The following is a 16,758-nucleotide window of genomic DNA, read 5'->3' as shown; positions in this document are numbered from 1 at the left end:
TGGGCAGGATGACCAATGGAGGAGCTACTGTAAAAAAACAAACAACAACAACAACAAATATATATATAATACATGAATATATATATGTATGTGAGTGTGTATATATCTATTTATCTTCAAATAATGAATCCTAAACAAAGGAGTTGGGGGAGAAAAGAAAAATGACTCCAAAAAATCAGAAGAAGGACTTTTCAGGACATAGTACTCAGTGGAATATGACAGACGGGGGGAAGGACAAGTCATGGATGATTCCTGAAGTAGAGTCAACTGAAGGGGCACAGACCAAGGCCAGCACCTTGGGGAGCAAGGCAGAGGGGGCACTTAGGGTAGGGCAGGGAGGAGACTGAGGTACGGGTCCTGGGTGAGGTTCTGACTCTGAGGCAGGCCAGTGAGGCTGCAGGGCAGAGAGAGCAATTGATGAGTTCACCCAGGAAACACCAGGGAGGACCTAAGAGGGACCAAGCTAAGGACAAAGAAGACAGAACAGGCCAAGCAAGCCTCAGAGGTCAGGGTCTATGAGGTTGGAGGAGAACCAGAAGACAGCAGATCAAGCCACACAGGAAGGCCAAAGATGAGGCCTCAGGGGGGAGCCCTGTTTGGAGGGAACAGTTGGAAAAAAGGAAAAGTTGAGGGCTCAGCTGAGAAAGCTGTAGTCACTCCAGAGGTTCCTGTTTCCCCCAACATGCGTGCTGCTGTCTGGCTCCACTGGTCAGAGAGGCCTTTCCTGACCACCTCCCAGCTCCATGGGTCTCATTGCTCTCCACCCCACACCAACTCCTCTGGCCCCCGTGGGGTGGGCTTGAGGTCACATTACACATCTCATCTACCTAGGGTGTCTGCCTCCTGACAACAGACCTGGTCCTGTGTCACCTCTGCAACTGCGGAACTGAGAGCAGTGCCTGGCACACAAAGGCTGAGCACCGAGTCCTAAGTTACCTGATTCATTAGAAGCAACAGATAAATTAGTGAACGTACACACTCCATGTTCAATTCTGCTCTAGGCACTAGGGATGCAGTGAGACGACCTAACAAGACCTTGCCTCTGAGGCTTGAAGTTGGAGATGAGCTTAGAAAAACAGCAAGTATTTAAACAAACAAACAAACAAAAAACCACATTGCAATTGCCATAGAGTTAGGGTTGGAATCTGCCTCTCAAGCCTTCTAACGACATTTGCTGTCCAAGCCCATCTTCCACTTTCACCAAATTGAAGGACATTTTGGCTTCTTTCACCCTTTAAAAGACTCTTAGGATGTGGAAACACCCACTATGGCCTCTCAATTTTTAACCTGAAGAGCTCGATCTACCTCTACGTAAGTGGGAGGAGATATTCCAGACTTAGGTGACATAAAACAGGGAATGCCATAAACCAGGGGTCATATAGAACTATGTTCAAATCCCTGTGACCTTGGGCCAGTTATTCAACCTCTTAATGACTTGATTTCCTTACTGCTGAAATGGGAACACTAAATCTCCCATCATAGGTCATTGTAAAGATGAAATAAAATGACACACACAGAGCACTTAGCACTGTACTTGGTACACAACGAGTGTTTCATCAACAGTGCCGCAACAGTTAACCTACTATACCAACAGTTAACACATTGCTTTTACTGTTAGGTATCCAACTGCTGAATTCAAAAACTACTTAGAATTCAAACCACAGAATGTACCCTTGAAAAACTCAGCACAAATTGATACATCATTGAATGACTTGATGAATTGTCTCAAATCCCCTGTACTTTTAAGTACTCTACAGTAAGAAGTTTTATATGAATTTTTGGTCCACTCCATTGTTTCCTCCAGTTTGTGTAAATGCAACTATTTACCCAACAGATCACATCTTGTCTCATGGCAAAAGTCCAAACATGGGCCAAATTCCATGGTGCAAGTTGTAGCAGAGTTATGAACACCACACCTCAAAGGGAGCCTTAAGAACACAATCACAAGCCCAGTGTACACACAAACTCCAAACATAGCTTGGCTCCAAAGAAGGCAATAAGAACTGGTCACAGCATGTTCTGCCTGCCTCCAAAGGGAAGAAATGTCACTCTGACATGCAAACACTTAAATCTTACATGTCTACCTTCTTTGACTTCCCCAATCTCCATGAGTGGTATATTTTAGAAATATCTCCATTCTTTATCTCTCAGTGATGTCTGACCCCATGCAAGCTGGCTTCTTCCCCTCTCATGACATGACAGTCCTCAAGGCACAAATTCAGCACTTTTCCTTCAGATCCCTTCTGTCTGGTCTCTGTTGTCCCAACCTCTTCCATTCTTGAGACTCTCTCCTCCAGGGCCTCTGGGTCTCTTCCACCCTCTTCCTCCCATCCTGAAGTTATGCACATTTCCCCAGAGTCAGCCTTCTGCTCATCTTGGAGACAACTTATTTAAAACTATGGCTTCCATCTGAATATCCAGACTTCACCTTCTCAGTCTAGGCTTCAATCCTGCATTTGTGGTTATCTACTGGACATTCCCTATGGATCAATCCTGATATCCTTAATTCAACACATCTAAAGCCAGATGCATCTACCACCCCTTTCCAACCCCAACATCCACACTTCTGTCAACGATACCATTGTGAACCCAACTAAATTTAAATTTTCATCTTCTTTGACTCCTGTCTTTAAAAAGATTGAAAATGCGATTGGTTGCTCCTTGACAACATCTCTTCTATAGTTCATTTAATCTCATTACTATTAGCCATATGTCCTCATGTAGGGATTGCTGCTATTGCTTTCTAACAGAGCCCCATGCCTCTTGCCCAGCTACCAAGTGAATGTTTCTAAAACATCACCTCAGTTGTTTTACTTCTTTGCTCAAAATAACTTAGATGGGTTCCTACTGCCTTCAGGATAAAGTCTAAGTGCCTTAGCCTGGCACTCAGGGTCTAGAAAGGAGTTGACAAACTACAGCATGCAGGCCAAACCCAGACCACCATCTGATTCTCTAAAGTTTTGCTGGAATGAACTCATACCCATTCATTTACATATCATCTATGGCTGCTTTCATTCCACTAAAGCAGAGCTGAATAGCTATAACAGGAAGCCAGAAATATTTAGCATATGGTTCTTTATAAAAAAAAAAAAAAAATATATATATATATATATATATATATATATATAGAGATATGAATGACTGGGGTTGTAACTCNAATATATATATATATATATATATATATATATATAGAGAGAGAGAGAGAGAGAGAGAGAGAGACAGAGAGACAGACTGTGGGCTAGAGTAATCATATGCCAGTAGATCCTGCCAAAGTCCTTGCCCATGACTCCTTTGCATGAAGCTTTTGCTCCTTTGGGTCCATCGCTGAGCTCACTTTCTTCATGTCCTACACACATGTTCTCAAGCTCTGAAAATTTTAACCCACTCTTCCCTGGATATTTTCCAAACTACTTTTATTTTCAAAACAAAACCAAAGCTCTGCCTCTCTATGACGACAACTGTATTTGTCCCTTGTAACCCTGGATTATCCTTACCTCCAGCCTCCCTCTCTGCATCTACCACAGAAACCTACAGAAAGATTCCACTTCTCCTGTGTATACTTTTCACCTATTCTATAGGTTTCTCTAGGGTTCAGGCTTGGGAACTTCTGTAGAGCACCTACCTGCTAATGATACCTGCCTTGCCTTTCATGCCAAATTGCAATTCTCAATCGCATAATTTGGTAAGAAGGGATCAAACAAACTTACCAATGAAGGCCTAGGATTCCACATTTGAGTAGTCGAGGTTGGATCCAAAAGCATACACTCTAGCCCACACCACCTAAAAGCCAATGAAATAGAAAGTTTAGCTTTTAAAGAAAATATTTAGACATTTTCTTTACATTCACAATGTGCATTAAGTTTTGAATGACCATTCTCCTAGGGTGCCCATGTTTGTTTCTTTGCCTAGAAAAATCCCTACTTATTCTTCAAATTTATTACATAGTTGTTCCATGGAAGCCTCCTGGGTGTCCCAGGCAGGCCAAGTAGCCCCTCCTCTCAATTCCCATTGAACTCTGGTAACACACGTGGTAAAACACATGGCATAATTTCTTGTTTAGAAATGAGGGTCTCTAGATTACAGACTTTCCAAGACAAGAGGCCTGTTTAATTCACCCAACCCCTTATCCCTACTGTCCAGAATACCAAAGGCATTTAAATGGTCCTCAATAAGTATTTGTTTTTTTTTTTTAAAAAAAAAAGTGGAAAAATAACCTACTCAATTCATTATTAACACATGCTTGGGTAGCTAAGCTTCTGTTAGGCCACAATTTTCACCACAGAAATGCATGCAGGTCTCAATCCTGTTGCTTTAAATAGGCAACAGTTTACCAGGAAGGATTAAAGAGATCACTCTAAACACACACCTTTTTAATGACACTCCCCTGGGCAGAAACCTTCAGAGGCTCCCAGAATCTAAGGTCAGCCCAACTCCATAGCCGGAATACTAGGCCTGCACCAACTGGCCTGCCCTGACTTTGCAGCCTCATCTGGCCTGGGTTCCCCAGGGGACCCTACCACCAGACAGGTAGAACTGGTAATCAGTCTCCAAACACACAGTCCCCTCTCAGCATTCCCTCTAGTTGGATGTCTTCTCCACTTTCCTCCACACTATCTCCATCTACTGATCCCATTCATTTCAAACATCATATCCCAAATCAAGTTCGTGGTTGCGGGGAGGGAAGAAAAGTGCATTTTTCCTTGCCAATTTTTTATTGTGGCAAAATACACATAACATAAAATTTATAATCATAACCATTTTAAGGGTCAGTTTGGTGGCATTAAGTACAATTGTATTATTATACCATTACTACCACCATCTACCTCCAGAATTCTTCATCTACAAAATAGAAACTCTATATCCATTAAATAATAACTCTTTCCCAAATAAGTCCCTGGCACCCAATAAGTTTTAGTAAAATGAATGAATAAATGAATACATAAATAAATCTGACTCAATCCTCTCCACAGAAGTATTATCTTCTTCTGCACAATTCCCATGGTACAATCTTCACATTTCACATCTTGGATTTATTTTGATGAATTCTAAATGTGGTTTTTTTTTTCACAATTATATTCTTCTTCAGGGCAGGACCTATGACTTTAATAATAGGCTTAGGTCCAAAAGCATGCACTTGGCCTGTCCTCCACGTTGCTGGATCCATTGGTCATGCCTTAATCCTCCTCACCTTGCAGGTATCGACACCAGTTAATTGTTCCCTCTTGCTTGGCCACTCTCTTGATTTCAAGGATGGCTTTCTCTCTTGGTTTTACACCCACCTCTCTGGCTGTTCCTCCTCACCTCACCTCCTGTTTTGGTTGCATCCCTCACTGTCACTCCCTTAGTAATCTCACATAGGTTCATGAATTCAAATATCACTTCCTTGCTGATGATCATGCTCACTCAGATTTCTCCTCAATCTGGACCTCTCTGAACTCCTGATTTGTACACTCAGCAGCCAGTGCCAATGACAGAAGTCAACAAAATAGGAACACTCTGAGACCACTTTAGGGACCTCAAACTTAACATGCTTGACACAGATCCCTGACCTCCCTCTAGACCTGTTCCTCACAGCATCTAGTTTGAAATACCTTTTCAGTTTGAAATACCTTTCTTCCCCCAGGACATAGGTTAGAAATTGCTCCTGTTTCCTCTCTTTCTCAATCCATATCCAATCATCACCCAAACTGATTTTTACATTCAAAATATGAACATTCCTCACCATTTCCACCATTACCAGCTTAGATTTTTGCAATCGTCTCCTAACTTAGGACCCTGCTTCTACCCTCAGTGTTGTTCCTACCTCTACCCACAGTCTATTCTTACTAGAGGAGGAAATCTGTTAAAACCTGAGTCACATCATGTCATTCTTTGCTTAAATTCCTTAAAAGCCTAAAGTAGAGCTATACCCTGGGGAAGCTGTGGGACTGTAGGTCTCCAGGGCAGTATCCTTCACTCATCTATCCACTTCTCCACGGCAGTCCTGACAGTACCTCCTTTTTCTGATTTCTCAAAGAATGAAAACTTTTTTAAATAACATTTTTTAATGGACACAATACCTTTTATTTTATTTGTTTATTTTTTATGTGGTGCTGAGGATTGAACCCAGTGCCTCACGCATGCTAGACAAGCACGCTACCACTGAGCCACCACCCCAGCACCCCCCACCCCCAATGAAAACTTTTAAAAGGAAGGAACATGCAAGCAGTCAGCCTCCCTTTCCAGTTAGGGAATCACAGCAAAGAAGGTATGCGGAATCTGCCACCACTAATAACTGGTTTTCAATGATAAGGCCAGCCTTCCAGAGAATATTTATTTACCCTCTTGGTGGAGGTGAGAACCTTTCTTAAGGCCATCTCCTTCCAGCCTCTGACTGGTCACCAAGTCAGGTTTTCCAAATTGTCTCCAGACCCCCACCCTCACCCCGTCAAGTCCCCATCACCGATGCTGTGGCTAGAGGTAAAATGCAAATAGAAATACTCAGGACTAATAAGCTTAGATCTCAGAAGCTCTCCTTGGAGCCCCACTGGCAGTCTCCTAACCAGCCTGCCTACCTCCAGTCACTTATTTCCAACCAAAACCCCATATAGTGTCTGGAGTGATTTAAAAAAAAAAAAAAAAAAAAAAACCTAACGTAGTTCATAACTATTGGCCTACACAGTAAGCAAATATCTACATGTGGGTTGAGAGCTTTTGCTTTGGAGTGGTTTTTGCTAACTCTGTTTACATGAANTTATTTCCAACCAAAAACCCCCATATAGATGTCTGGTAAGTGATTTAAAAAAAAAAAAAAAAAACCTAACGTTGATCAAGTTCCCTATTTAAAATGCTACAAAGAGTTCCTGCATTGCTATAGGATAAATTCCTCAAAACCTATTACAGTAAGCCAAGGTAAAGTCTTCTTAATCTTCCCCAAATATATATATATCTTCTGCCTTTTTCCTAAAAAGATTTCTTGCCCCAACAGATGGGCCTACAATCCAGCCCACATTAAAATACTTCCATCCCTGGCAGCAGTCACTGACCCAAAGGATAGGCACATCATCCAAGTGGGCCAATCACAGCCTTCCTCTAAAACTAATAGCTAGATGCACAGAAAGGAGCTCCCCTTCACTGGGATTCTAACTGAGCCTATAGGCAGCCATGTCTCACTGGTGCCAACACACAAAGAATAAAGGGGAAAAGGCCCAAAGACAGCTAGCAGTGTCATTTCCCATTTCCAAAGTCCTGCTTCTTTTGTGAACTCCTGTAGCATCTTTCCCAGTGATGGAACCAGTAACAACCCACTTATACCTTGGCTAGAAGGCAGGAATTTTTGCCTTTTTTTTTTCCTTTGCTGAATGCCCTAAGTCTAGAACAGTTCTCAGTATATTGTAGACAAGCATTTGTTGTTGAATAAATGAATGAATAAAACAAGCCCATGGGCTCCAAGGTCAGAAAGACCTGGTTGAGACCCAGCTTTGGAATTTACTTGCTGCATAGTGTCTCTCTATTCCTTTAGGACTTGTTTTCTTTATCTGTAAAACTGGATAAATAATAGTAGCTACCTCATAGGGATTGGAAATAATTAAGGTCACGAACATAAATCCCTTCACACAGTGCCTGGTAACAGCCCAGACTCCCTGGATGCTAATGGCTATTGTTATCAACTCAAGGCCAGAGGACCAGACCAGGTTTCAGGCCCTGGCAGGGTCATCCGTAGGGTGACATTTCAAAGAAAGGAGTTGAATGGATATTTACGTGCATAAACTATTTCCAGAAGAAAATTGGCCAACACTTAGGTGGTGAGATTCAAGAGCTGCCTCAACGTTCTCTGTAAATTGCCAACGATCAGAGAAACACAACGAGGAGTGCTAGCAGGGGCGAGGAGAAGTGTGTGTGCAGTCTGCAGAAAAGCACCGCTGCTCAGAGAGCACCTCCCAAATGACGAGATACACTTTGTGCCTTTTAAGAAACAATTTTCACAGTGAAGCTCGAGAAGAGAGAGAGAGGCTTCTTACATCATGAGGACAAGGTAATAAGGCTATAAAAATGGAACTCAAATAAACCACACGCAGAGCCCACATGGGCCCAATTTTCCAGGAAAAACAGCGATTGCCACAGCACTCAGATGGGGGAAGTCACACTTGTGTCTCAGCACAGAAAACAGCTTTCAAAAGTCATTAGGCTGCAGAAAAGCCACCGGGTCTGCCAAATTAGCAGTGCCAGCTCTCACCTGCCCCCTCTGTCACACTTGCCTCCTTCCACAGATAAGAGGACAGGACAGTGATGCCCAATGGCTGTTCTTCTCCCTGAGTAAACAGCACCCATGTCAGGAAAGGCCCCCTGCCCTTCTCTCCTTGGCCCCAAACTCTCTGGGCTCACCTGCTGCAACTCTGCAGCCTGGGCCTTGCTGAGAGGCCCCCTCATGGCTCTTACTAACCTCCCCGTCCCACCTCTCCAATCCCTCTCATGGCCATTTCTGCCCCCTCTTTCAGCTCTACACCGTAAATGCTGACATTGTAAGCCTAGAAACATGGTATCTGTCCACTTTTCTGGTCTAGTGCCCATTCTTCCTCACATCAGAGGCAGGAGAGTTTCGTGGTTAGCAGCACAGATTCTGGAGCCACATAAATGGGGTCTAATCTTGGTTCTAACAGTGTGATCTTGACTGCTGATTAACCTCTACAAGTCTTAGCTTCTGTTTATAAAATGGAGATAATGATAGTGCTTCACTTGGGTCATTATATGGATTAAATGAATTAATACATATAAGGATTTAGAACTATGCCTGACACCCGTTACACCCCAATGGCTATTAGTACACATGCCCAACGTTTCCACCAAATCCCAACAGCCCCATGTCCTTCCTTCTCCATATCCTCTACTCAGAACTTTCAACTTTGCAGGGAATGTCCAGCCTCCATTTCAGTCTGTCCTTCAAGGTGTCAATAAAACCAACCACTTCCATAAAACTCTTCTCAATTTTCTTGCCCAAAATGAGATAGAATTTCTCTCTTTCCTAACAGGATGGGCCTGGTGTCTGCCAGGGCCCCTTTCTTAATCTCCCTTAAATAATCATCAGCTGTAAACTTGTTTTGCCCTTCCCACTCCCAGATCATGAGTACCGCAGGAACAAGGGGGCAATGTGTTCTTTCTCCCCAAATCTTTATGCCCTGCAACCTTATGTGGCATAAAGACTCAGTCAACATTTACTGGATTAAACTGAAATGCAAAGCCTAGAGCCACTTCATAAATAACCAGAGATTAAAACAACAGAAACAACAAAAACAGCAAATGAGCAGGTCAGAGGAGAGTTCCCTACATCCCAGAGCCTACACAGATCTCGGGTTCAAAACAGTACTGGGGGCTTAGTCAGTGACGACTGTTTGTCAGTTTTGCTCCAGTCATTTCCTAATGGTCACAAGAGCCAAATCCTTTCAGCGAGCCTGTGGACTGCCTCCACCGCTAATAGCACCTGACAAGCTCATTCTTGCTGAAGGAGATATGGTTTCTCCTCAGAAATGCTATTTATTATGCACTGTTTTAGGGCATTTCTTAAAAAATCCTTAAGAAGCAATCACTTTTTTAAAAAAAAATTCATTATTGTTTTAATCAAAGCATCAGATGCAGGGATACTGAATTCCTCAATTTTCACAGGTAGATTGCTCCTGCAGAGGATTTATTGACTTGCTTCCCCACTTAACAAATACATTATGAATTCTTGTATATACCCAGCTTTTCACTTATTCCCAATTTCACATTACTGTTACCCTGCTTCTTCATTCATGAAAAATACAACAAAGATGGTCTCCAGCATTTGAAATAAATTTAGTGCAACTTCACAACATTCCTCTTGCAAAAAGAAAATCATCTGATTCTCTATTGAATCTTGGGCCATTGCCATTAGCTAGATAAATGCCGACTTAATAAAATGATTCCATAATACACAGAGATGGCTTAATGTAGCATTAGCTGGAAGAGCAAAAATTAGAAGCCATGTAAAAGCTCCATAACAAGTTCATGGCTTATTGAAGACATTTCCTTGACTGAATACTAGGCAGCCATCTCAAATGAGCGTGGGGAAAACTAGGGGGCCTCGTAGGAAAAGGCTGAGGGTAAACAGAGTGAACAGGATGGAAACTGCAGGATCCATGCACTCATGCCATCAGGGCTGCCTCAACTGGGGCAGGTTAGGCCCGGGCTTTGAGGTCAGATGCAAGGAACATCAGGGGAAAGCTAAGAGGACCTCTCAGAAAATTGGGCCAGAGCCACAGGTAATGAGAATGCTGGATCCAAACCAAGGACCCCACTTCAGAGGACAGGAAAGGTTCCAGGAGTCAAGGTCATTTCTAGAATTCTAACCCAAAGCAGGCAAGAAGAATGGCAAGGGAATGCTCTCAGGGTTTACAGAATGAATCTCTCTCTGGATGAGAGAACAATGCTCAAACCCTCCAGACATGCATTGTCAAGCCTTGTCCTTAGCCACCTGCCTCCTGTGGGACAGCTCAACCTTTTCCAAGTTTCAGGCTAATCCTGACCCAAGGCATGAGGGATGTGACTTGCTTACTGCTCACCTGTCAGATGAAGAAAGTGAAACCCCAAGAGGCTGAGTTTCTTAGCCAAGACCTCTAATTACTCAGTACTCTAATTACTCTAATTACCCCTGTACTGTGCTAGTTCAGCTGAAACTCTGCTGCCCCTCAGAGTGCCAAGGCTGATCTCTGAGTGCAAGCCCTCTGTATGCCACTTGCAGGACCCACAAGAGAGCTCCACTCTAGAAGAAAAAAAATGACTCCAGACCTCCTTCCTATGTCCCCTGTTCCTCTTGGCACCAAACCCCACACCCTCAAAACATCCACAACGAAACCCTCCTGCCAAATACAAGAGGCAAAGCTATTACCCTGGCATTTAAGGTCCTCCCTTCAAAGGACCCCAAATTCCTAACTTCTCATACTTCCCAAGGCTCTCAGCACCTCCCCAGACTGGGCAGGAGCCTCTCTCCTACTGGTACCACCCCGAGCAGCAATGTTCTCCACCTCCAAATCCCTTTCAGAACAGATTGGGCTTTTTTCTCTCCCCAGCCTCTTCCAAGCATGCTGATCTTACTCACCTATCTCCTTGGAATGACTCCAACTCCTCAAAGCCCAAGTAACCAAAAGGCCAGACTCTCCCATGTGAACAAGTAGGCCACCCAGACATCATCCAAGGTACTCTTCTCTCCAAAATTTATTACTTACATTGTTGTCATTAAGTGTTTTAAGGGTTTATCAAACTCCTTGTGAGGAGGTACACCATTAGGTAGTGACACTGGAGACAAGCAGACAGATCAGAAGCTCATTCCACTTGCCACAGCTGTCAGTAACAAAGGCTTCTGAAGCTCCTACTGTGTGCTGATAGGTGGATGCAGGTGCCTTAGATACAAATCTAATAAGCCCAGCCTTTGCCTGGAGGAATTTAGATTCAAAAAGGAAAACATGTGAGAAAAGTCCCACTAATGCTGCATGATGAATGCCAAACAGAAAGAGGAGCACAGAGGGCAGAGGAACCAAGAACAGAGGCGGTGATGATTTAATCTGACCTGAGAAGGGGCTGTGAAGGGCTCAGAGAAAGCCACATTTGAACTTATCCCTGAAGGATAATTAACAACAACAATAAAAACAATGGCCAGCCAACATTTACCGGGTGTTTCCCACGTGCTAAGCTCTGCACCCAACACTCCACCTGCTTTAGCACAAACCCATTTACTTACTTCCTGAGTCTCTACTGAAGACACTGCTCTAGGTACTGACAATGGAGCAGTGAGTAACATAAACATCAGGGACTGTCCTCACAGTGTTAATGATCTATTGGCAACAGACAATAAACCAAATATTAAGTAAAATATATAATACATTAGATGATGACAGCTGCTAAGAGGAAAAATAAAACAGAGAACATCCAGGGGGCAGTGGGCTAGGCGATGTAATTTACAATAGGGTGACACTTAAGAAAAGACCTGAAGAAGGAGGGCAAACGAGTCATACCAGCATCCTGGGGAATAACGTTCCAGGGAGAGCAGCCAGCAGGTACAGCCTGAACAGGAAGCACACCTAGCATGTTTGAAGGACAGAAGGATTCCAATGTGGCTGGAGTGAAGCAAGAGAAGGGCAGGCAGGACCAGAAGGGACAGTCACACAAGTTGTAGACTTTGTTCGTCAGGGGTGTGGCACCACTCATCTGCACCACACTGAACTGTGCAGAACCCAGCCTGATTAACAGGTAGTGTGGCCTTGTGGGGTAGGAGTTGGAGAAGTGGTCAGAGAACTACTGGGACACTTTATGGGCCATGCTTAAATTTGGCCTTCCCTCTGAGTGAGATAGGAAGCTACTATTGAAAGGGTTCTGAGCAGAGGCCTGACCTGATCTGACCCCCACATCACAGGATTGCTGTGCAGAGAGTACTCAGGAGCAGGATGACGTTGGAAGGAGACTGCTTTGGAGACTACTCCAATAACCACACTCAACTACATGTCATGTTACCCTCACAATTCCAAGAGGTAGGTTCAATAATTGCTCTTTCACAGAAGACTAGATTGAGGTTCAAGAGGATCTGATAACCTGCTCAAGGTCACTGGGCAAGGCAGTGGCAGGGCTGCTGGACTGGGAAGCAGAGAGTAGAGCACTCCAGGGGGGAATGCAGAGTATCTGCCCTGAAGCAGGAGCTTGGGGGGGCCTGGCCTACTTGGGGAAGGGCAGGATCATGGATCAGGGGGCTGAGGCCTGGGGACAAACAGCAAGGGCAGCCAGTGAAGGCCAGTCTATGTCTTGCCCTCTCTCACACCAACAGCCACCAGCAGTGCCAGCTTGGACACCAGGCAACTGCTTCCTAACCCAGGCCCTACTCACTCTTGTCCTCCCCACATCAGTCCACAGGCAGCCAGTGGACACACGTCAGATATTTTCTTGCTCTTCACGCTCCAGTGCCTTCCCATTATGCCAGGTGCTGAGTAGATTGCAACTGATGTTGAGCCAGAGGATGACCCCTCAACCCTCCCACCATCTCCAGGCTTGTCTTGTCTCAAAACAGGGGAAGGCACCATTTCTGCCATTCCTCCTTCACAGGGGAGGCCTCCATGCTGAGGGGTATGGGGTGGGAAGACCTGCCAGCCAGGTGAGGTTCCATCAGACCAAGGCCGTGTGAAGGGAGGAAGTCATTCAAATGCACTAAGAAGCAACTTATGGGTTACACTTAAAAAATAAAATAAAATTGCACAAATTTATTTTTGTTAAATAAAAGCTTAAAAATAAAGTTGCTTACTCCAGAGAAAACTGAATGTACTTTACTCTTTATATGTGGCCACATAAAAGGAGGTCTGCGGATGTGTCTGAGTTATAAAGATTATGACAGGCATGTTCCAAATGGGAGCAATGACACCTTGAGGCCAAATAGCACCTGTGTCCCGAAAGCTCCTGACAACATTTTCATAGGGATCAAGATGGGGGTCAGAGCTGTTTAAGGCCACAGAACCACAAGCAGGAGATAAGAAGTGAAAGGCCTCCTTACGAAGGATGACCGTGAACATGAGGGGTAGACTCAACAACCATGTGCTAAATAATTAGGTGAAACCATGAGACTAAGGCTGAAACAAAACATTACAATTATGAGCCAGCAAATATTTGGGGACAAAAGAATACATTCTCCAAAGGAACATTCCCACCCCTGGGTTTGAATCCAGGCCCTCTGCAGGCCACCCTTTCTTCATATCATGGATGCAGATATGCTTTTAAAGGAAAGTACAACAACCAAAGAAAGAGTAGTAATAAGCTCCCTCCCTGCAAGGAAATTTGATTTGGGAACAAAGAGTCTTCCAGGGCCCTGGGAGAAGCATTAAATGATCACTGGATGAATGACTTATTCTCTGGTGCAAAGTCACTGTTCGTGGGTAGGAGAGGAATGAAGAAGCTCTGAAAAACAAGTGATTCCTCAGACCCCCTTCAGGAGATGAATAACTGGAAATTTTTTGGCAAATGCATCAAATAGGGACAAGATAAGTTCCAAAGGTTCTGCTCTTTTCGAAGGAAACTGGGAGGAAAGGGGCCAGAAAAGCACCATCATTCATGTTTGCAGGAAGAAAGCTTCTGAGACTCCACAGATCTGAAGGTCCTGAGGACTTCCAGAGATGGGAAATGTGAAGCGCTGGACAAATGGCCAGCCTCAACATCTGACAGGGAAGTCAAAAGAAGACTCAGTCAGGATGCTCAGTGAAATAACTTGGGTTTGTTAGCCACCAGCTTTTCTGCATTGTCTAAAGCCCAGCAGACAGAGATGAAGAAGGGTCTGTGAGTGTTGCTGATCTGATCAGAGCTTCAGAAAGGGTAGCAAAGGCAAACTATTCTCCATATGTGTGACGGCAATAGTCTGAGCCATCAGGAAAGGGACTTTGGGGGGCTGGGTAAGGGGGAAGTAAGGGGGAGTCAATTAAAAATAGTTCCCTGATGGGGGTTAAAAAAGGAGGGGGGAATCTCATGAAAACAGAGGGGGGACCAGTAAAGGAAGGGGGCCCAGGGAGGGAGGAGGAAAATTACACTGTTATATTGTATGCATGTACGAATACATAATAATGAATTCCACCATTATGTAAAATTATATTGCACCAATAAAAATATTCTTTCACTAGGCATGGTGGTGCATGCCGGTAATCCCAGAGACTTGGGAGGCTGAGGCAGGAGGACCATAATTTTCAAGCTAGCCCCAGCAATTTAAGGAGATTCTATCTCAAAATTTTAAAAATATACATATTTTTAAGGGGCTGGGGATGTAGCTTAGTGATAAGACTAAGTGATAACCCAGATTCATTTCTCAGTACAAAAAAATAATCATTAAGAGTTGGAAATAAAAGGAGAAAGTCAGAGATTGTCGTAAAGCAGAATATATTCAATCATTCAATTTCAGAATCTACTCTTGATTTGAGAATATGTCTTTCAATTTTTAAGTTTTAATTTGTCTTTTTTTGAAATAAAGGTGATTGTATAAGACAACTGTCTTTAAAGGCTCTACTTGGCACAATAAAAAATGTTATATGAATTTTTTTAAAAGAGCTGAAAATAATAGGAGAGAAAATAAAAGTGTGCATTCAGACAAAACTGCAGCATGAAATTTAGGCTTCTGTGTATAAACTGGCCCATAACTCTTCAGAAAGATGACTACTTACCTGGTACAGTTCAGGGATGAACAACTAGAGTGACCAAGAGAGCCATCTCCTGCTCATGCCCTCAGTTTTTGAATCTCCCTCTGAAGACCTTGGTCTGGCCCAGGTTGTCTGAATAGGAGAAGCTCAGTCCTCCCTAGAAGTCTTCTCAATCTCATTCCTCCCCATCAATAAACCCAGAGGATCTAAGAAAGAGCCAGGCTTTGGAATCAGAGACCTGGGTTCCTATCCCAACTCTGGCCCTTCTACTCCACTCTAAGTAGGCACTCGTCACCTCGTCCGAGGCCATTCTTACAACCTATAATTATTTTCATTGATTTTCCTTGTTACCTGCTTCTCTCCCCCCCCCCCCCGACAATGAAAGCTCCAGTCAGCCAAGACTAGGTCTGCCTGCTCATCACTGTCCCCAGAGCCAGCATCTAGAGCAGAAGCTACCATACTGAAGGACCTCAAGAGATGAAGGCACAGCTGGGAGCTATCTGGCTTCAAACACCAAGGAGTTGTCTTCAAGAGCCACACCACAGCCGGCCCTGCCAGGTGTGGGTCAACTGCTGAATGGACAGCCCAGGGTCCTCCTCAAAGTTCTGCAGCCAACCAGTGCTCCCGGCTTTCTCTGCAGTCCTAACCCCTTCTATTTGCACCATCTCACGAACACTCTCTCAGGTCACTCACCTGAGCAATGACAAAGAGGGAGGGAAGCTTCACAGGGAGAAGGACAAGGATACCAGTGAGTTCTCTTCAGTCTATAACGATGCTGGAAGGAAGAAGCTACATGAACAAAGTCATGATTGTGAACAAGAACATCAGAAATGAAAGGGGCCTGAGAGAAGCAGGGGCAGGGGCATCCAGTGCCAGCATAATGCAGTCAGGCTGCCTGTGATACATATAGCACATGATAAAGGAGAAAAAGTCACACAGTGGACAGGGACCCTGAAGAATTCATTTCTTTAAATAACTGTACTAAAGGCTGGCCAGGTTATGGAAGGATCGTTAACTTGAATACTTTCCCAACACCTTAAGAGCCTCTAGCTTGCTAGTTGCTGTGTGGAAGGGAAGCTTCCTCATCACAGGCTCCTTAATGCCTCATTCAGGAAGCAGTCTCCATAGGTCTAGGTCCACTTAAGAGTGTATATAGCCCAGGCCAGGTCACAAAAAACAGAAATTCTCGATTTGGCTTAAGAGTATTAATTTGTAAGATTAATTTTTACTACCCTTTTATGATTACAAAAGTGATATATGCAATGTTGACTACAGAGAAAGGGATGAGAATAAGATTCTACCAGGTGAGAACCACTGTTAATATTTGGCGCACTTTCCTTCTATGAATGAGATTTTTAAAAAACTGAGAATATTGTGAATATAATTTCAGTAGCTGCTTTTTCCCAGTAAAGTCCATCTAAAAATATTCCATAGAGTTCCAGGAAAGAAGTTTACTCTTAGTGAATAAATCAAACAACAAAATGAATAATAGAAGCCTTTCATGAAGTTTAAAAAATCACAACAAAACTAATTATTCAATTAAGCTCCCATTTCCCCACCAAAAGGAAAAAGTTACTATTATTTGGACAGAAATGCCCCATTATAGTAT

General features: G+C 43.7%; 1 protein-coding gene across 14 annotated transcripts in view; it reads right to left on the bottom strand.

Moving 5' to 3' along the window:
- The window catches only part of Arntl (aryl hydrocarbon receptor nuclear translocator like), a 99,828-nt gene that overhangs the window by 69,153 nt on the left and 13,917 nt on the right, over positions 1-16,758 (bottom strand). For 12 of the 14 annotated variants that reach the window (XR_007342331.1, XM_048788375.1, XM_048788376.1 and 9 more), the window contains exon 2: positions 3,708-3,780. The gene's annotated coding sequence lies outside the window, so the exon portion shown is untranslated. Of the gene's footprint in view, positions 1-3,707; positions 3,782-16,758 lie in introns of those variants that run through there. The other 2 variants (XM_048788380.1, XM_048788382.1) reach the window with 1 other exon arrangement.

The sequence above is a fragment of the Marmota marmota genome, unplaced genomic scaffold (genome assembly GCF_001458135.2).
Source record: "Marmota marmota marmota unplaced genomic scaffold, marMar, whole genome shotgun sequence".
Lineage (NCBI taxonomy): Eukaryota > Metazoa > Chordata > Mammalia > Rodentia > Sciuridae > Marmota > Marmota marmota.
The sequence above is the reverse complement of the archived record's forward strand: the minus strand, read 5'-3'. Positions and strand labels throughout refer to the sequence as shown.